The sequence below is a fragment of the Camelus dromedarius genome, chromosome 2 (assembly GCF_036321535.1).
Source record: "Camelus dromedarius isolate mCamDro1 chromosome 2, mCamDro1.pat, whole genome shotgun sequence".
Taxonomy (NCBI): Eukaryota; Metazoa; Chordata; class Mammalia; order Artiodactyla; family Camelidae; genus Camelus; species Camelus dromedarius.
In genome coordinates, this window is record NC_087437.1 from 709,070 (window position 1) to 731,337 (window position 22,268).

The following is a 22,268-nucleotide window of genomic DNA, read 5'->3' on the forward strand; positions in this document are numbered from 1 at the left end:
TCGTTCATCTAGCACCAAGGGAACCGGTTGCAGGAGACACTTTTTCTCTGCTTTCTCAGTCTGTTTCCTAGTGCCGGTTTGATGTTCCTGCAATTTTCACTGTCAAACCGAGTTGGAGCTAGTTCCTCCCCATATATATGTATGGAATGGAGTTTGCAACTGAAAAGAAACTTTGTGTTCCCAACAAGCTAGTTGAAGGACGGCTTTCACACACACTTATCTCTCAGAACTGAGCAAGTGGAGAGACGTTCGTTCATCTAGCACCAAGGGAACGGGTTGCAGGAGACACTTTTTGTCTGATTTCTCAGTCTGTTTCCTAGTGCCGGTTTGAAGTTCCTGCAGTTTTCACTGTCAAACCGAGTTGGAGCTAGTACCTCCCCTTATAAATGTATGGAATGGAGTTTGCAACTGAAAAGAAACTTTGTGTTCCCAACAAGCTAGGTGAAGGACGGCTTTCACACACATTTATCTCTCAGAACTGAGCAAGTGGAGAGACGTTCGTTCATCTAGCACCAAGGGAACGGGTTGCAGGAGACACTTTTTCTCTGCTTTCTCAGTCTGTTTCCTAGTGCCGGTTTGAAGTACCTGCAGTTTTCACTGTCGAACCGAGTTGGAGCTAGTACCTCCCCATATATATTTATGGAATGGAGTTTGCAACTGAAAAGAAACTTTGTGTTCCCAACAAGCTAGGTGAAGGACGGCTTTCACACACACTTATCTCTCAGAACTGAGCAAGTGGAGAGACGTTCGTTCATCTAGCACCAAGGGAAAGGTTTGCAGGAGACACTTTTTCTCTTCTTTCTCATTCTGTTTCCTAGTGCCGGTTTGAAGTACCTGCAGTTTTCACTGTCGAACCGAGTTGGATCTAGTACCTCCCCATATATATGTATGGAATGGAGTTTGCAACTGAAAAGAAACTTTGTGTTCCCAACAAGCTAGGTGAAGGACGGCTTTCACACACACTTATCTCTCAGAACTGAGCAAGTGGAGAGACGTTCGTTCATCTAGCACCAAGGGAACGGGTTGCAGGAGACACTTTTTCTCTGCTTTCTCAGTCTGTTTCCTAGTGCCGGTTTGAAGTTCCTGCAGTTTTCACTGTCAAACCGTGTTGGAGCTAGTACGTCCCCATATATATGTATGGAATGGAGTTTGCAACTGAAAAGAAACTTTGTGTTCCCAACAAGCTAGGTGAAGGACGGCTTTCACACACACTTATCTCTCAGAACTGAGCAAGTGGAGAGACGTTCGTTCATCTAGCACCAAGGGAACCGGTTGCAGGAGACACTTTTTCTCTGCTTTCTCAGTCTGTTTCCTAGTGCCGGTTTGATGTTCCTGCAATTTTCACTGTCAAACCGAGTTGGAGCTAGTTCCTCCCCATATATATGTATGGAATGGAGTTTGCAACTGAAAAGAAACTTTGTGTTCCCAACAAGCTAGTTGAAGGACGGCTTTCACACACACTTATCTCTCAGAACTGAGCAAGTGGAGAGACGTTCGTTCATCTAGCACCAAGGGAACGGGTTGCAGGAGACACTTTTTGTCTGATTTCTCAGTCTGTTTCCTAGTGCCGGTTTGAATTTCCTGCAGTTTTCACTGTCAAACCGAGTTGGAGCTAGTACCTCCCCTTATAAATGTATGGAATGGAGTTTGCAACTGAAAAGAAACTTTGTGTTCCCAACAAGCTAGGTGAAGGACGGCTTTCACACACACTTATCTCTCAGAACTGAGCAAGTGGAGAGACGTTCGTTCATCTAGCACCAAGGGAACGGGTTGCAGGAGACACTTTTTCTCTGCTTTCTCAGTCTGTTTCCTAGTGCCGGTTTGAAGTACCTGCAGTTTTCACTGTCGAACCGAGTTGGAGCTAGTACCTCCCCATATATATGTATGGAATGGAGTTTGCAACTGAAAAGAAACTTTGTGTTCCCAACAAGCTAGGTGAAGGACGGCTTTCACACACACTTATCTCTCAGAACTGAGCAAGTGGAGAGACGTTCGTTCATCTAGCACCAAGGGAAAGGTTTGCAGGAGACACTTTTTCTCTTCTTTCTCATTCTGTTTCCTAGTGCCGGTTTGAAGTACCTGCAGTTTTCACTGTCGAACCGAGTTGGATCTAGTACCTCCCCATATATATGTATGGAATGGAGTTTGCAACTGAAAAGAAACTTTGTGTTCCCAACAAGCTAGGTGAAGGACGGCTTTCACACACACTTATCTCTCAGAACTGAGCAAGTGGAGAGACGTTCGTTCATCTAGCACCAAGGGAACGGGTTGCAGGAGACACTTTTTCTCTGCTTTCTCAGTCTGTTTCCTAGTGCCGGTTTGAAGTTCCTGCAGTTTTCACTGTCAAACCGAGTTGGAGCTACTTCGTCCCCATATATATGTATGGAATGGAGTTTGCAACTGAAAAGAAACTTTGTGTTCCCAACAAGCTAGGTGAAGGACGGCTTTCACACACACTTATCTCTCAGAACTGAGCAAGTGGAGAGACGTTCGTTCATCTAGCACCAAGGGAAAGGTTTGCAGGAGACACTTTTTCTCTTCTTTCTCATTCTGTTTCCTAGTGCCGGTTTGAAGTACCTGCAGTTTTCACTGTCGAACCGAGTTGGATCTAGTACCTCCCCATATATATGTATGGAATGGAGTTTGCAACTGAAAAGAAACTTTGTGTTCCCAACAAGCTAGGTGAAGGACGGCTTTCACACACACTTATCTCTCAGAACTGAGCAAGTGGAGAGACGTTCGTTCATCTAGCACCAAGGGAACGGGTTGCAGGAGACACTTTTTCTCTGCTTTCTCAGTCTGTTTCCTAGTGCCGGTTTGAAGTTCCTGCAGTTTTCACTGTCAAACCGTGTTGGAGCTAGTACGTCCCCATATATATGTATGGAATGGAGTTTGCAACTGAAAAGAAACTTTGTGTTCCCAACAAGCTAGGTGAAGGACGGCTTTCACACACACTTATCTCTCAGAACTGAGCAAGTGGAGAGACGTTCGTTCATCTAGCACCAAGGGAACCGGTTGCAGGAGACACTTTTTCTCTGCTTTCTCAGTCTGTTTCCTAGTGCCGGTTTGATGTTCCTGCAATTTTCACTGTCAAACCGAGTTGGAGCTAGTTCCTCCCCATATATATGTATGGAATGGAGTTTGCAACTGAAAAGAAACTTTGTGTTCCCAACAAGCTAGTTGAAGGACGGCTTTCACACACACTTATCTCTCAGAACTGAGCAAGTGGAGAGACGTTCGTTCATCTAGCACCAAGGGAACGGGTTGCAGGAGACACTTTTTGTCTGATTTCTCAGTCTGTTTCCTAGTGCCGGTTTGAATTTCCTGCAGTTTTCACTGTCAAACCGAGTTGGAGCTAGTACCTCCCCTTATAAATGTATGGAATGGAGTTTGCAACTGAAAAGAAACTTTGTGTTCCCAACAAGCTAGGTGAAGGACGGCTTTCACACACACTTATCTCTCAGAACTGAGCAAGTGGAGAGACGTTCGTTCATCTAGCACCAAGGGAACGGGTTGCAGGAGACACTTTTTCTCTGCTTTCTCAGTCTGTTTCCTAGTGCCGGTTTGAAGTACCTGCAGTTTTCACTGTCGAACCGAGTTGGAGCTAGTACCTCCCCATATATATGTATGGAATGGAGTTTGCAACTGAAAAGAAACTTTGTGTTCCCAACAAGCTAGGTGAAGGACGGCTTTCACACACACTTATCTCTCAGAACTGAGCAAGTGGAGAGACGTTCGTTCATCTAGCACCAAGGGAAAGGTTTGCAGGAGACACTTTTTCTCTTCTTTCTCATTCTGTTTCCTAGTGCCGGTTTGAAGTACCTGCAGTTTTCACTGTCGAACCGAGTTGGATCTAGTACCTCCCCATATATATGTATGGAATGGAGTTTGCAACTGAAAAGAAACTTTGTGTTCCCAACAAGCTAGGTGAAGGACGGCTTTCACACACACTTATCTCTCAGAACTGAGCAAGTGGAGAGACGTTCGTTCATCTAGCACCAAGGGAACGGGTTGCAGGAGACACTTTTTCTCTGCTTTCTCAGTCTGTTTCCTAGTGCCGGTTTGAAGTTCCTGCAGTTTTCACTGTCAAACCGAGTTGGAGCTACTTCGTCCCCATATATATGTATGGAATGGAGTTTGCAACTGAAAAGAAACTTTGTGTTCCCAACAAGCTAGGTGAAGGACGGCTTTCACACACACTTATCTCTCAGAACTGAGCAAGTGGAGAGACGTTCGTTCATCTAGCACCAAGGGAACGGGTTGCAGGAGACACTTTTTCTCTGCTTTCTCATTCTGTTTCCTAGTGCCGGTTTGAAGTACCTGCAGTTTTCACTGTCGAACCGAGTTGGAGCTAGTACCTCCCCATATATATGTATGGAATGGAGTTTGCAACTGAAAAGAAACTTTGTGTTCCCAACAATCTAGGTGAAGGACGGCTTTCACACACACTTATCTCTCAGAACTGAGCAAGTGGAGAGACGTTCGTTCATCTAGCACCAAGGGAACGGGTTGCAGGAGACACTTTTTCTCTGCTTTCTCAGTCTGTTTCCTAGTGCCGGTTGGAAGTTCCTGCAGTTTTCACTGTCAAACCGCGTTGGAGCTACTACCTCCCCATATATATGTATGGAATGGAGTTTGCAACTGAAAAGAAACTTTGTGTTCCCAACAAGCTAGGTGAAGGACGGCTTTCACACACACTTATCTCTCAGAACTGAGCAAGTGGAGAGACGTTCGTTCATCTAGCACCAAGGGAACGGGTTGCAGGAGACAATTTTTCTCTGCTTTCTCAGTCTGTTTCCTAGTGCCGGTTTGAAGTTCCTGCAGTTTTCACTGTCAAACCGAGTTGGAGCTAGTTCCTCCCCATATATATGTATGGAATGGAGTTTGCAACTGAAAAGAAACTTTGTGTTCCCAACAAGCTAGTTGAAGGACGGCTTTCACACACACTTATCTCTCAGAACTGAGCAAGTGGAGAGACATTCGTTCATCTAGCACCAAGGGAACGGGTTGCAGGAGACACTTTTTCTCTGCTTTCTCAGTCTGTTTCCTAGTGCCGGTTTGAAGTACCTGCAGTTTTCACTGTCGAACCGAGTTGGAGCTAGTACCTCCCCATATATATGTATGGAATGGAGTTTGCAACTGAAAAGAAACTTTGTGTTCCCAACAAGCTAGGTGAAGGACGGCTTTCACACACACTTATCTCTCAGAACTGAGCAAGTGGAGAGACGTTCGTTCATCTAGCACCAAGGGAACGGGTTGCAGGAGACACTTTTTCTCTGCTTTCTCAGTCTGTTTCCTAGTGCCGGTTTGAAGTACCTGCAGTTTTCACTGTCGAACCGAGTTGGAGCTAGTACCTCCCCATATATATGTATGGAATGGAGTTTGCAACTGAAAAGAAACTTTGTGTTCCCAACAAGCTAGGTGAAGGACGGCTTTCACACACACTTATCTCTCAGAACTGAGCAAGTGGAGAGACGTTCGTTCATCTAGCACCAAGGGAACGGGTTGCAGGAGACACTTTTTCTCTGCTTTCTCAGTCTGTTTCCTAGTGCCCGTTGGAAGTTCCTGCAGTTTTCACTGTCAAACCGCGTTGGAGCTAGTACCTCCCCATATATATGTATGGAATGGAGTTTGCAACTGAAAAGAAACTTTGTGTTCCCAACAAGCTAGGTGAAGGACGGCTTTCACACACACTTATCTCTCAGAACTGAGCAAGTGGAGAGACGTTCGTTCATCTAGCACCAAGGGAACGGGTTGCAGGAGACACTTTTTCTCTGCATTCTCAGTCTGTTTCCTAGCGCCGGTTTGATGTTCCTGCAATTTTCACTGTCAAACCGAGTTGGAGCTAGTTCCTCCCCATATATATGTATGGAATGGAGTTTGCAACTGAAAAGAAACTTTGTGTTCCCAACAAGCTAGTTGAAGGACGGCTTTCACACACACTTATCTCTCAGAACTGAGCAAGTGGAGAGACGTTCGTTCATCTAGCACCAAAGGAAAGGGTTGCAGGAGACACTTTTTCTCTGATTTCTCAGTCTGTTTCCTAGTGCCGGTTTGAAGTTCCTGCAGTTTTCACTGTGAAACCGAGTTGGAGCTAGTACCTCCCCATATATATGTATGGAATGGAATTTGCAACTGAAAAGAAACTTTGTGTTCCCAACAAGCTAGGTGAAGGACGGCTTTCACACACACTTATCTCTCAGAACTGAGCAAGTGGAGAGACGTTCGTTCATCTAGCACCAAGGGAACGGGTTGCAGGAGACACTTTTTCTCTGCTTTCTCAGTCTGTTTCCTAGTGCCGGTTTGAAGTTCCTGCAGTTTTCACTGTCAAACCGCGTTGGAGCTAGTACCTCCCCATATATATGTATGGAATGGAGTTTGCAACTGAAAAGAAACTTTGTGTTCCCAACAAGCTAGGTGAAGGACGGCTTTCACACACACTTATCTCTCAGAACTGAGCAAGTGGAGAGACGTTCGTTCATCTAGCACCAAGGGAACGGGTTGCAGGAGACACTTTTTCTCTGCTTTCTCAGTCTGTTTCCTAGTGCCGGTTTGAAGTTCCTGCAGTTTTCACTGTCAAACCGAGTTGGAGCTACTTCGTCCCCATATATATGTATGGAATGGAGTTTGCAACTGAAAAGAAACTTTGTGTTCCCAACAAGCTAGGTGAAGGACGGCTTTCACACACACTTATCTCTCAGAACTGAGCAAGTGGAGAGACGTTCGTTCATCTAGCACCAAGGGAACGGGTTGCAGGAGACACTTTTTCTCTGCTTTCTCAGTCTGTTTCCTAGTGCCGGTTTGAAGTACCTGCAGTTTTCACTGTCGAACCGAGTTGGAGCTAGTACCTCCCCATATATATGTATGGAATGGAGTTTGCAACTGAAAAGAAACTTTGTGTTCCCAACAAGCTAGGTGAAGGACGGCTTTCACACACACTTATCTCTCAGAACTGAGCAAGTGGAGAGACGTTCGTTCATCTAGCACCAAGGGAACGGGGTGCAGGAGACACTTTTTCTCTGCTTTCTCAGTCTGTTTCCTAGTGCCGGTTGGAAGTTCCTGCAGTTTTCACTGTCAAACCGCGTTGGAGCTACTACCTCCCCATATATATGTATGGAATGGAGTTTGCAACTGAAAAGAAACTTTGTGTTCCCAACAAGCTAGGTGAAGGACGGCTTTCACACACACTTATCTCTCAGAACTGAGCAAGTGGAGAGACGTTCGTTCATCTAGCACCAAGGGAACGGGTTGCAGGAGACACTTTTTCTCTGCTTTCTCAGTCTGTTTCCTAGTGCCGGTTTGAAGTTCCTGCAGTTTTCACTGTCAAACCGAGTTGGAGCTAGTACTTCCCCATATAAATGTATGGAATGGAGTTTGCAACTGAAAAGAAACTTTGTGTTCCCAACAAGCTAGGTGAAGGACGGCTTTCACACACACTTATCTCTCAGAACTGAGCAAGTGGAGAGACGTTCGTTCATCTAGCACCAAGGGAACGGGTTGCAGGAGACACTTTTTCTCTGCTTTCTCAGTCTGTTTCCTAGTGCCGTTTTGAAGTACCTGCAGTTTTCACTGTCGAACCGAGTTGGAGCTAGTACCTCCCCTTATAAATGTATGGAATGGAGTTTGCAACTGAAAAGAAACTTTGTGTTCCCAACAAGCTAGGTGAAGGACGGCTTTCACACACACTTATCTCTCAGAACTGAGCAAGTGGAGAGACGTTCGTTCATCTAGCACCAAGGGAACGGGTTGCAGGAGACACTTTTTCTCTGATTTCTCAGTCTGTTTCCTAGTGCCGGTTTGAAGTTCCTGCAGTTTTCACTGTCAAACCGAGTTGGAGCTAGTACCTCCCCTTATAAATGTATGGAATGGAGTTTGCAACTGAAAAGAAACTTTGTGTTCCCAACAAGCTAGGTGAAGGACGGCTTTCACACACACTTATCTCTCAGAACTGAGCAAGTGGAGAGACGTTCGTTCATCTAGCACCAAGGGAACGGGTTGCAGGAGACACTTTTTCTCTGCTTTCTCAGTCTGTTTCCTAGTGCCGGTTTGAAGTACCTGCAGTTTTCACTGTCGAACCGAGTTGGAGCTAGTACCTCCCCATATATATGTATGGAATGGAGTTTGCAACTGAAAAGAAACTTTGTGTTCCCAACAAGCTAGGTGAAGGACGGCTTTCACACACACTTATCTCTCAGAACTGAGCAAGTGGAGAGACGTTCGTTCATCTAGCACCAAGGGAAAGGTTTGCAGGAGACACTTTTTCTCTTCTTTCTCATTCTGTTTCCTAGTGCCGGTTTGAAGTACCTGCAGTTTTCACTGTCGAACCGAGTTGGATCTAGTACCTCCCCATATATATGTATGGAATGGAGTTTGCAACTGAAAAGAAACTTTGTGTTCCCAACAAGCTAGGTGAAGGACGGCTTTCACACACACTTATCTCTCAGAACTGAGCAAGTGGAGAGACGTTCGTTCATCTAGCACCAAGGGAACGGGTTGCAGGAGACACTTTTTCTCTGCTTTCTCAGTCTGTTTCCTAGTGCCGGTTTGAAGTTCCTGCAGTTTTCACTGTCAAACCGAGTTGGAGCTACTTCGTCCCCATATATATGTATGGAATGGAGTTTGCAACTGAAAAGAAACTTTGTGTTCCCAACAAGCTAGGTGAAGGACGGCTTTCACACACACTTATCTCTCAGAACTGAGCAAGTGGAGAGACGTTCGTTCATCTAGCACCAAGGGAACGGGTTGCAGGAGACACTTTTCCTCTGCTTTCTCAGTCTGTTTCCTAGTGCCGGTTTGAAGTACCTGCAGTTTTCACTGTCGAACCGAGTTGGAGCTAGTACCTCCCCATATATATGTATGGAATGGAGTTTGCAACTGAAAAGAAACTTTGTGTTCCCAACAAGCTAGGTGAAGGACGGCTTTCACACACACTTATCTCTCAGAACTGAGCAAGTGGAGAGACGTTCGTTCATCTAGCACCAAGGGAACGGGTTGCAGGAGACACTTTTTCTCTGCTTTCTCAGTCTGTTTCCTAGTGCCGGTTGGAAGTTCCTGCAGTTTTCACTGTCAAACCGCGTTGGAGCTACTACCTCCCCATATATATGTATGGAATGGAGTTTGCAACTGAAAAGAAACTTTGTGTTCCCAACAAGCTAGGTGAAGGACGGCTTTCACACACACTTATCTCTCAGAACTGAGCAAGTGGAGAGACGTTCGTTCATCTAGCACCAAGGGAACGGGTTGCAGGAGACACTTTTTCTCTGCTTTCTCAGTCTGTTTCCTAGTGCCGGTTTGAAGTTCCTGCAGTTTTCACTGTCAAACCGAGTTGGAGCTAGTTCCTCCCCATATATATGTATGGAATGGAGTTTGCAACTGAAAAGAAACTTTGTGTTCCCAACAAGCTAGTTGAAGGACGGCTTTCACACACACTTATCTCTCAGAACTGAGCAAGTGGAGAGACGTTCGTTCATCTAGCACCAAGGGAACGGGTTGCAGGAGACACTTTTTCTCTGCTTTCTCAGTCTGTTTCCTAGTGCCGGTTTGAAGTACCTGCAATTTTCACTGTCGAACCGAGTTGGAGCTAGTACCTCCCCATATATATGTATGGAATGGAGTTTGCAACTGAAAAGAAACTTTGTGTTCCCAACAAGCTAGGTGAAGGACGGCTTTCACACACACTTATCTCTCAGAACTGAGCAAGTGGAGAGACGTTCGTTCATCTAGCACCAAGGGAACGGGTTGCAGGAGACACTTTTTCTCTGCTTTCTCAGTCTGTTTCCTAGTGCCGGTTTGAAGTACCTGCAGTTTTCACTGTCGAACCGAGTTGGAGCTAGTACCTCCCCATATATATGTATGGAATGGAGTTTGCAACTGAAAAGAAACTTTGTGTTCCCAACAAGCTAGGTGAAGGACGGCTTTCACACACACTTATCTCTCAGAACTGAGCAAGTGGAGAGACGTTCGTTCATCTAGCACCAAGGGAACGGGTTGCAGGAGACACTTTTTCTCTGCTTTCTCAGTCTGTTTCCTAGTGCCGGTTTGAAGTTCCTGCAGTTTTCACTGTCAAACCGTGTTGGAGCTAGTACGTCCCCATATATATGTATGGAATGGAGTTTGCAACTGAAAAGAAACTTTGTGTTCCCAACAAGCTAGGTGAAGGACGGCTTTCACACACACTTATCTCTCAGAACTGAGCAAGTGGAGAGACGTTCGTTCATCTAGCACCAAGGGAACCGGTTGCAGGAGACACTTTTTCTCTGCTTTCTCAGTCTGTTTCCTAGTGCCGGTTTGATGTTCCTGCAATTTTCACTGTCAAACCGAGTTGGAGCTAGTTCCTCCCCATATATATGTATGGAATGGAGTTTGCAACTGAAAAGAAACTTTGTGTTCCCAACAAGCTAGTTGAAGGACGGCTTTCACACACACTTATCTCTCAGAACTGAGCAAGTGGAGAGACGTTCGTTCATCTAGCACCAAGGGAACGGGTTGCAGGAGACACTTTTTGTCTGATTTCTCAGTCTGTTTCCTAGTGCCGGTTTGAAGTTCCTGCAGTTTTCACTGTCAAACCGAGTTGGAGCTAGTACCTCCCCTTATAAATGTATGGAATGGAGTTTGCAACTGAAAAGAAACTTTGTGTTCCCAACAAGCTAGGTGAAGGACGGCTTTCACACACACTTATCTCTCAGAACTGAGCAAGTGGAGAGACGTTCGTTCATCTAGCACCAAGGGAACGGGTTGCAGGAGACACTTTTTCTCTGCTTTCTCAGTCTGTTTCCTAGTGCCGGTTTGAAGTACCTGCAGTTTTCACTGTCGAACCGAGTTGGAGCTAGTACCTCCCCATATATATGTATGGAATGGAGTTTGCAACTGAAAAGAAACTTTGTGTTCCCAACAAGCTAGGTGAAGGACGGCTTTCACACACACTTATCTCTCAGAACTGAGCAAGTGGAGAGACGTTCGTTCATCTAGCACCAAGGGAAAGGTTTGCAGGAGACACTTTTTCTCTTCTTTCTCATTCTGTTTCCTAGTGCCGGTTTGAAGTACCTGCAGTTTTCACTGTCGAAACGAGTTGGATCTAGTACCTCCCCATATATATGTATGGAATGGAGTTTGCAACTGAAAAGAAACTTTGTGTTCCCAACAAGCTAGGTGAAGGACGGCTTTCACACACACTTATCTCTCAGAACTGAGCAAGTGGAGAGACGTTCGTTCATCTAGCACCAAGGGAACGGGTTGCAGGAGACACTTTTTCTCTGCTTTCTCAGTCTGTTTCCTAGTGCCGGTTTGAAGTTCCTGCAGTTTTCACTGTCAAACCGTGTTGGAGCTAGTACGTCCCCATATATATGTATGGAATGGAGTTTGCAACTGAAAAGAAACTTTGTGTTCCCAACAAGCTAGGTGAAGGACGGCTTTCACACACACTTATCTCTCAGAACTGAGCAAGTGGAGAGACGTTCGTTCATCTAGCACCAAGGGAACCGGTTGCAGGAGACACTTTTTCTCTGCTTTCTCAGTCTGTTTCCTAGTGCCGGTTTGAAGTACCTGCAATTTTCACTGTCAAACCGAGTTGGAGCTAGTTCCTCCCCATATATATGTATGGAATGGAGTTTGCAACTGAAAAGAAACTTTGTGTTCCCAACAAGCTAGTTGAAGGACGGCTTTCACACACACTTATCTCTCAGAACTGAGCAAGTGGAGAGACGTTCGTTCATCTAGCACCAAGGGAACGGGTTGCAGGAGACACTTTTTGTCTGATTTCTCAGTCTGTTTCCTAGTGCCGGTTTGAAGTTCCTGCAGTTTTCACTGTCAAACCGAGTTGGAGCTAGTACCTCCCCTTATAAATGTATGGAATGGAGTTTGCAACTGAAAAGAAACTTTGTGTTCCCAACAAGCTAGGTGAAGGACGGCTTTCACACACACTTATCTCTCAGAACTGAGCAAGTGGAGAGACGTTCGTTCATCTAGCACCAAGGGAACGGGTTGCAGGAGACACTTTTTCTCTGCTTTCTCAGTCTGTTTCCTAGTGCCGGTTTGAAGTACCTGCAGTTTTCACTGTCGAACCGAGTTGGAGCTAGTACCTCCCCATATATATGTATGGAATGGAGTTTGCAACTGAAAAGAAACTTTGTGTTCCCAACAAGCTAGGTGAAGGACGGCTTTCACACACACTTATCTCTCAGAACTGAGCAAGTGGAGAGACGTTCGTTCATCTAGCACCAAGGGAAAGGTTTGCAGGAGACACTTTTTCTCTTCTTTCTCATTCTGTTTCCTAGTGCCGGTTTGAAGTACCTGCAGTTTTCACTGTCGAACCGAGTTGGATCTAGTACCTCCCCATATATATGTATGGAATGGAGTTTGCAACTGAAAAGAAACTTTGTGTTCCCAACAAGCTAGGTGAAGGACGGCTTTCACACACACTTATCTCTCAGAACTGAGCAAGTGGAGAGACGTTCGTTCATCTAGCACCAAGGGAACGGGTTGCAGGAGACACTTTTTCTCTGCTTTCTCAGTCTGTTTCCTAGTGCCGGTTTGAAGTTCCTGCAGTTTTCACTGTCAAACCGAGTTGGAGCTACTTCGTCCCCATATATATGTATGGAATGGAGTTTGCAACTGAAAAGAAACTTTGTGTTCCCAACAAGCTAGGTGAAGGACGGCTTTCACACACACTTATCTCTCAGAACTGAGCAAGTGGAGAGACGTTCGTTCATCTAGCACCAAGGGAACGGGTTGCAGGAGACACTTTTTCTCTGCTTTCTCAGTCTGTTTCCTAGTGCCGGTTGGAAGTTCCTGCAGTTTTCACTGTCAAACCGCGTTGGAGCTACTACCTCCCCATATATATGTATGGAATGGAGTTTGCAACTGAAAAGAAACTTTGTGTTCCCAACAAGCTAGGTGAAGGACGGCTTTCACACACACTTATCTCTCAGAACTGAGCAAGTGGAGAGACGTTCGTTCATCTAGCACCAAGGGAACGGGTTGCAGGAGACACTTTTTCTCTGCTTTCTCAGTCTGTTTCCTAGTGCCGGTTGGAAGTTCCTGCAGTTTTCACTGTCAAACCGCGTTGGAGCTACTACCTCCCCATATATATGTATGGAATGGAGTTTGCAACTGAAAAGAAACTTTGTGTTCCCAACAAGCTAGGTGAAGGACGGCTTTCACACACACTTATCTCTCAGAACTGAGCAAGTGGAGAGACGTTCGTTCATCTAGCACCAAGGGAACGGGTTGCAGGAGACAATTTTTCTCTGCTTTCTCAGTCTGTTTCCTAGTGCCGGTTTGAAGTTCCTGCAGTTTTCACTGTCAAACGGAGTTGGAGCTAGTTCCTCCCCATATATATGTATGGAATGGAGTTTGCAACTGAAAAGAAACTTTGTGTTCCCAACAAGCTAGTTGAAGGACGGCTTTCACACACACTTATCTCTCAGAACTGAGCAAGTGGAGAGACGTTCGTTCATCTAGCACCAAGGGAACGGGTTGCAGGAGACACTTTTTCTCTGCTTTCTCAGTCTGTTTCCTAGTGCCGGTTTGAAGTACCTGCAGTTTTCACTGTCGAACCGAGTTGGAGCTAGTACCTCCCCATATATATGTATGGAATGGAGTTTGCAACTGAAAAGAAACTTTGTGTTCCCAACAAGCTAGGTGAAGGACGGCTTTCACACACACTTATCTCTCAGAACTGAGCAAGTGGAGAGACGTTCGTTCATCTAGCACCAAGGGAACGGGTTGCAGGAGACACTTTTTCTCTGCTTTCTCAGTCTGTTTCCTAGTGCCGGTTTGAAGTACCTGCAGTTTTCACTGTCGAACCGAGTTGGAGCTAGTACCTCCCCATATATATGTATGGAATGGAGTTTGCAACTGAAAAGAAACTTTGTGTTCCCAACAAGCTAGGTGAAGGACGGCTTTCACACACACTTATCTCTCAGAACTGAGCAAGTGGAGAGACGTTCGTTCATCTAGCACCAAGGGAACGGGTTGCAGGAGACACTTTTTCTCTGCTTTCTCAGTCTGTTTCCTAGTGCCCGTTGGAAGTTCCTGCAGTTTTCACTGTCAAACCGCGTTGGAGCTAGTACCTCCCCATATATATGTATGGAATGGAGTTTGCAACTGAAAAGAAACTTTGTGTTCCCAACAAGCTAGGTGAAGGACGGCTTTCACACACACTTATCTCTCAGAACTGAGCAAGTGGAGAGACGTTCGTTCATCTAGCACCAAGGGAACGGGTTGCAGGAGACACTTTTTCTCTGCTTTCTCAGTCTGTTTCCTAGCGCCGGTTTGATGTTCCTGCAATTTTCACTGTCAAACCGAGTTGGAGCTAGTTCCTCCCCATATATATGTATGGAATGGAGTTTGCAACTGAAAAGAAACTTTGTGTTCCCAACAAGCTAGTTGAAGGACGGCTTTCACACACACTTATCTCTCAGAACTGAGCAAGTGGAGAGACGTTCGTTCATCTAGCACCAAAGGAAAGGGTTGCAGGAGACACTTTTTCTCTGATTTCTCAGTCTGTTTCCTAGTGCCGGTTTGAAGTTCCTGCAGTTTTCACTGTGAAACCGAGTTGGAGCTAGTACCTCCCCATATATATGTATGGAATGGAATTTGCAACTGAAAAGAAACTTTGTGTTCCCAACAAGCTAGGTGAAGGACGGCTTTCACACACACTTATCTCTCAGAACTGAGCAAGTGGAGAGACGTTCGTTCATCTAGCACCAAGGGAACGGGTTGCAGGAGACACTTTTTCTCTGCTTTCTCAGTCTGTTTCCTAGTGCCGGTTGGAAGTTCCTGCAGTTTTCACTGTCAAACCGCGTTGGAGCTAGTACCTCCCCATATATATGTATGGAATGGAGTTTGCAACTGAAAAGAAACTTTGTGTTCCCAACAAGCTAGGTGAAGGACGGCTTTCACACACACTTATCTCTCAGAACTGAGCAAGTGGAGAGACGTTCGTTCATCTAGCACCAAGGGAACGGGTTGCAGGAGACACTTTTTCTCTGCTTTCTCAGTCTGTTTCCTAGTGCCGGTTTGAAGTACCTGCAGTTTTCACTGTCGAACCGAGTTGGAGCTAGTACCTCCCCATATATATGTATGGAATGGAGTTTGCAACTGAAAAGAAACTTTGTGTTCCCAACAAGCTAGGTGAAGGACGGCTTTCACACACACTTATCTCTCAGAACTGAGCAAGTGGAGAGACGTTCGTTCATCTAGCACCAAGGGAACGGGTTGCAGGAGACACTTTTTCTCTGCTTTCTCAGTCTGTTTCCTAGTGCCGGTTGGAAGTTCCTGCAGTTTTCACTGTCAAACCGCGTTGGAGCTAGTACCTCCCCATATATATGTATGGAATGGAGTTTGCAACTGAAAAGAAACTTTGTGTTCCCAACAAGCTAGGTGAAGGACGGCTTTCACACACACTTATCTCTCAGAACTGAGCAAGTGGAGAGACGTTCGTTCATCTAGCACCAAGGGAACGGGTTGCAGGAGACACTTTTTCTCTGCTTTCTCAGTCTGTTTCCTAGTGCCGGTTTGAAGTTCCTGCAGTTTTCACTGTCAAACAGAGTTGGAGCTAGTACCTCCCCATATAAATATATGGAATGGAGTTTGCAACTGAAAAGAAACTTTGTGTTCCCAACAAGCTAGGTGAAGGACGGCTTTCACACACACTTATCTCTCAGAACTGAGCAAGTGGAGAGACGTTCGTTCATCTAGCACCAAGGGAACGGGTTGCAGGAGACACTTTTTCTCTGCTTTCTCAGTCTGTTTCCTAGTGCCGGTTTGAAGTACCTGCAGTTTTCACTGTCGAACCGAGTTGGAGCTAGTACCTCCCCATATATATGTATGGAATGGAGTTTGCAACTGAAAAGAAACTTTGTGTTCCCAACAAGATAGGTGAAGGATGGCTTTCACACACACTTATCTCTCAGAACTGAGCAAGTGGAGAGACGTTCGTTTATCTAGCACCAAGGGAAAGGGTTGCAGGAGACACTTTTTCTCTGCTTTCTCAGTCTGTTTCCTAGTGCCGGTTTGAAGTTCCTGCAGTTTTCACTGTAAAACCGAGTTGGAGCTAGTACCTCCCCATATATATGTATGGAATGGAATTTGCAACTGAAAAGAAACTTTGTGTTCCCAACAAGCTAGGTGAAGGACGGCTTTCACACACACTTATCTCTCAGAACTGAGCAAGTGGAGAGACGTTCGTTCATCTAGCACCAAGGGAACGGGTTGCAGGAGACACTTTTTCTCTGCTTTCTCAGTCTGTTTCCTAGTGCCGGTTTGAAGTTCCTGCAGTTTTCACTGTCAAACCGAGATGGAGCTAGAACCTCCCCATATAAATGTATGCAATGGAGTTTGCAACTGAAAAGAAACTTTGTGTTCCCAACAAGCTAGGTGAAGGACGGCTTTCACACACACTTATCTCTCAGAACTGAGCAAGTGGAGAGACGTTCGTTCATCTAGCACCAAGGGAACGGGTTGCAGGAGACACTTTTTCTCTGCTTTCTCAGTCTGTTTCCTAGTGCCGGTTTGAAGTACCTGCAGTTTTCACTGTCGAACCGAGTTGGAGCTAGTACCTCCCCATATATATGTATGGAATGGAGTTTGCAACTGAAAAGAAACTTTGTGTTCCCAACAAGCTAGGTGAAGGACGGCTTTCACACACACTTATCTCTCAGAACTGAGCAAGTGGAGAGACGTTCGTTCATCTAGCACCAAGGGAACGGGTTGCAGGAGACACTTTTTCTCTGCTTTCTCAGTCTGTTTCCTAGTGCCGGTTTGAAGTACCTGCAGTTTTCACTGTCGAACCGAGTTGGAGCTAGTACCTCCCCATATATATGTATGGAATGGAGTTTGCAACTGAAAAGAAACTTTGTGTTCCCAACAAGATAGGTGAAGGACGGCTTTCACACACACTTATCTCTCAGAACTGAGCAAGTGGAGAGACGTTCGTTCATCTAGCACCAAGGGAACGGGTTGCAGGAGACACTTTTTCTCTGCTTTCTCAGTCTGTTTCCTAGTGCCGGTTTGAAGTTCCTGCAGTTTTCACTGTCAAACCGATTTGGAGCTAGTTCGTCCCCATATATATGTATGGAATGGAGTTTGCAACTGAAAAGAAACTTTGTGTTCCCAACAAGCTAGGTGAAGGACGGCTTTCACACACACTTATCTCTCAGAACTGAGCAAGTGGAGAGACGTTCGTTCATCTAGCACCAAGGGAACGGGTTGCAGGAGACACTTTTTCTCTGTTTCTCAGTCTGTTTCCTAGTGCCGGTTTGAAGTTCCTGCAGTTTTCACTGTCGAACCGAGTTGGAGCTAGTTCCTCCCCATATATATGTATGGAATGGAGTTTGCAACTGAAAAGAAACTTTGTGTTCCCAACAAGCTAGTTGAAGGACGGCTTTCACACACACTTATCTCTCAGAACTGAGCAAGTGGAGAGACGTTCGTTCATCTAGCACCAAGGGAAAGGGTTGCAGGAGACACTTTTTCTCTGATTTCTCAGTCTGGTTCCTAGTGCCGGTTGGAAGTTCCTGCAGTTTTCACTGTGAAACCGAGTTGGAGCTAGTACCTCCCCATATATATGTATGGAATGGAATTTGCAACTGAAAAGAAACTTTGTGTTCCCAACAAGCTAGGTGAAGGACGGCTTTCACACACACTTATCTCTCAGAACTGAGCAAGTGGAGAGACGTTCGTTCATCTAGCACCAAGGGAACGGGTTGCAGGAGACACTTTTTCTCTGCTTTCTCAGTCTGTTTCCTAGTGCCGGTTGGAAGTTCCTGCAGTTTTCACTGTCAAACCGCGTTGGAGCTAGTACCTCCCCATATATATGTATGGAATGGAGTTTGCAACTGAAAAGAAACTTTGTGTTCCCAACAAGCTAGGTGAAGGGCGGCTTTCACACACACTTATCTCTCAGAACTGAGCAAGTGGAGAGACGTTCGTTCATCTAGCACCAAGGGAACGGGTTGCAGGAGACACTTTTTCTCTGCTTTCTCAGTCTGTTTCCTAGTGCCGGTTTGAAGTTCCTGCAGTTTTCACTGTCGAACCGAGTTGGAGCTAGTACCTCCCCATATAAATGTATGGAATGGAGTTTGCAACTGAAAAGAAACTTTGTGTTCCCAACAAGCTAGGTGAAGGACGGCTTTCACACACACTTATCTCTCAGAACTGAGCAAGTGGAGAGACGTTCGTTCATCTAGCACCAAGGGAACGGGTTGCAGGAGACACTTTTTCTCTGCTTTCTCAGTCTGTTTCCTAGTGCCGGTTTGAAGTACCTGCAGTTTTCACTGTCGAACCGAGTTGGAGCTAGTACCTCCCCATATATATGTATGGAATGGAGTTTGCAACTGAAAAGAAACTTTGTGTTCCAAACAAGCTAGGTGAAGGATGGCTTTCACACACACTTATCTCTCAGAACTGAGCAAGTGGAGAGACGTTCGTTTATCTAGCACCAAGGGAAAGGGTTGCAGGAGACACTTTTTCTCTGCTTTCTCAGTCTGTTTCCTAGTGCCGGTTTGAAGTTCCTGCAGTTTTCACTGTAAAACCGAGTTGGAGCTAGTACCTCCCCATATATATGTATGGAATGGAATTTGCAACTGAAAAGAAACTTTGTGTTCCCAACAAGCTAGGTGAAGGACGGCTTTCACACACACTTATCTCTCAGAACTGAGCAAGTGGAGAGACGTTCGTTCATCTAGCACCAAGGGAACGGGTTGCAGGAGACACTTTTTCTCTGCTTTCTCAGTCTGTTTCCTAGTGCCGGTTTGAAGTTCCTGCAGTTTTCACTGTCAAACCGAGATGGAGCTAGTACCTCCCCATATAAATGTATGGAATGGAGTTTGCAACTGAAAAGAAACTTTGTGTTCCCAACAAGCTAGGTGAAGGACGGCTTTCACACACACTTATCTCTCAGAACTGAGCAAGTGGAGAGACGTTCGTTCATCTAGCACCAAGGGAACGGGTTGCAGGAGACACTTTTTCTCTGCTTTCTCAGTCTGTTTCCTAGTGCCGGTTTGAAGTACCTGCAGTTTTCACTGTCGAACCGAGTTGGAGCTAGTACCTCCCCATATATATGTATGGAATGGAGTTTGCAACTGAAAAGAAACTTTGTGTTCCCAACAAGCTAGGTGAAGGACGGCTTTCACACACACTTATCTCTCAGAACTGAGCAAGTGGAGAGACGTTCGTTCATCTAGCACCAAGGGAACGGGTTGCAGGAGACACTTTTTCTCTGCTTTCTCAGTCTGTTTCCTAGTGCCTGTTTGAAGTACCTGCAGTTTTCACTGTCGAACCAAGTTGGATCTAGTACCTCCCCATATATATGTATGGAATGGAGTTTGCAACTGAAAAGAAACTTTGTGTTCCCAACAAGCTAGGTGAAGGACGGCTTTCACACACACTTATCTCTCAGAACTGAGCAAGTGGAGAGACGTTCGTTCATCTAGCACCAAGGGAACGGGTTGCAGGAGACACTTTTTCTCTGCTTTCTCAGTCTGTTTCCTAGTGCCGGTTTGAAGTTCCTGCAGTTTTCACTGTCAAACCGATTTGGAGCTAGTTCGTCCCCATATATATGTATGGAATGGAGTTTGCAACTGAAAAGAAACTTTGTGTTCCCAACAAGCTAGGTGAAGGACGGCTTTCACACACACTTATCTCTCAGAACTGAGCAAGTGGAGAGACTTTCGTTCATCTAGCACCAAGGGAACGGGTTGCAGGAGACACTTTTTCTCTGTTTCTCAGTCTGTTACCTAGTGCCGGTTTGAAGTTCCTGCAGTTTTCACTGTCGAACCGAGTTGGAGCTAGTACCTCCCCATATATATGTATGGAATGGAGTTTGCAACTGAAAAGAAACTTTGTGTTCCCAACAAGCTAGGTGAAGGACGGCTTTCACACACACTTATCTCTCAGAACTGAGCAAGTGGAGAGACGTTCGTTCATCTAGCACCAATGGAACGGGTTGCAGGAGACACTTTTTCTCTGCTTTCTCAGTCTGTTTCCTAGTGCCGGTTTGAAGTACCTGTAGTTTTCACTGTCGAACCGAGTTGGATCTAGTACCTCCCCATATATATGTATGGAATGGAGTTTGCAACTGAAAAGAAACTTTGTGTTCCCAACAAGCTAGGTGAATGACGGCTTTCACACACACTTATCTCTCAGAACTGAGCAAGTGGAGAGACGTTCGTTCATCTAGCACCAAGGGAACGGGTTGCAGGAGACACTTTTTCTCTGCTTTCTCAGTCTGTTTCCTAGTGCCGGTTTGAAGTTCCTGCAGTTTTCACTGTCAAACCGAGTTGGAGCTTCTACCTCCCCATATATATGTATGGAATGGAGTTTGCAACTGAAAAGAAACTTTGTGTTCCCAACAAGCTAGGTGAAGGACGGCTTTCACACACACTTATCTCTCAGAACTGAGCAAGTGGAGAGACGTTCGTTCATCTAGCACCAAGGGAACGGGTTGCAGGAGACACTTTTTCTCTGTTTCTCAGTCTGTTTCCTAGTGCCGGTTTGAAGTTCCTGCAGTTTTCACTGTCAAACCGAGTTGGAGCTTCTACCTCCCCATATATATGTATGGAATGGAGTTTGCATCTGAAAAGAAACTTTGTGTTCCCAACAAGCTAGGTGAAGGACGGCTTTCACACGCACTTATCTCTCAGAACAGAGCAAGTGGAGAGACGTTCGTTCATCTAGCACCAAGGGAACGGGTTGCAGGAGACACTTTTTCTCTGCTTTCTCAGTCTGTTTCCTAGTGCCGGTTTGAAGTTCCTGCAGTTTTCACTGTCAAACCGAGTTGGAGCTAGTACCTCCCCATATATATGTATGGAATGGAGTTTGCAACTGAAAAGAAACTTTGTGTTCCCAACAAGCTAGGTGAAGGACGGCTTTCACACACACTTATCTCTCAGAACTGAGCAAGTGGAGAGACGTTCGTTCATCTAGCACCAAGGGAACGGGTTGCAGGAGACACTTTTTCTCTGCTTTCTCAGTCTGTTTCCTAGTGCCGGTTTGAAGTTCCTGCAGTTTTCACTGTAAAACCGAGTTGGAGCTAGTTCCTCCCCATATATATGTATGGAATGGAGTTTGCAACTGAAAAGAAACTTTGTGTTCCCAACAAGCTAGTTGAAGGACGGCTTTCACACACACTTATCTCTCAGAACTGAGCAAGTGGAGAGACGTTCGTTCATCTAGCACCAAGGGAACGGGTTGCAGGAGACACTTTTTCTCTGATTTCTCAGTCTGTTTCCTAGTGCCGGTGTGAAGTTCCTGCAGTTTTCACTGTAAAACCGAGTTGGAGCTTGTACCTCCCCATATATATGTATGGAATGGAATTTGCAACTGAAAAGAAACTTTGTGTTCCCAACAAGCTAGGTGAAGGACGGCTTTCACACACACTTATCTCTCAGAACTGAGCAAGTGGAGAGACGTTCGTTCATCTAGCACCAAGGGAACGGGTTGCAGGAGACACTTTTTCTCTGCTTTCTCAGTCTGTTTCCTAGTGCCGGTTTGAAGTTCCTGCAGTTTTCACTGTAAAACCGAGTTGGAGCTAGTTCCTCCCCATATATATGTATGGAATGGAGTTTGCAACTGAAAAGAAACTTTGTGTTCCCAACAAGCTAGTTGAAGGACGGCTTTCACACACACTTATCTCTCAGAACTGAGCAAGTGGAGAGACGTTCGTTCATCTAGCACCAAGGGAACGGGTTGCAGGAGACACTTTTTCTCTGATTTCTCAGTCTGTTTCCTAGTGCCGGTGTGAAGTTCCTGCAGTTTTCACTGTAAAACCGAGTTGGAGCTTGTACCTCCCCATATATATGTATGGAATGGAATTTGCAACTGAAAAGAAACTTTGTGTTCCCAACAAGCTAGGTGAAGGACGGCTTTCACACACACTTATCTCTCAGAACTGAGCAAGTGGAGAGACGTTCGTTCATCTAGCACCAAGGGAACGGGTTGCAGGAGACACTTTTTCTCTGCTTTCTCAGTCTGTTTTCTAGTGCCGGTTTGAAGTTCCTGCAGTTTTCACTGTCAAAACGAGTTGGAGCTAGTACCTCCCCATATAAATGTATGGAATGGAGTTTGCAACTGAAAAGAAACTTTGTGTTCCCAACAAGCTAGGTGAAGGACGGCTTTCACACACACTTATCTCTCAGAACTGAGCAAGTGGAGAGACGTTCGTTCATCTAGCACCAAGGGAACGGGCTGCAGGAGACACTTTTTCTCTGCTTTCTCAGTCTGTTTCCTAGTGCCGGTTTGAAGTTCCTGCAGTTTTCACTGTCCAACCG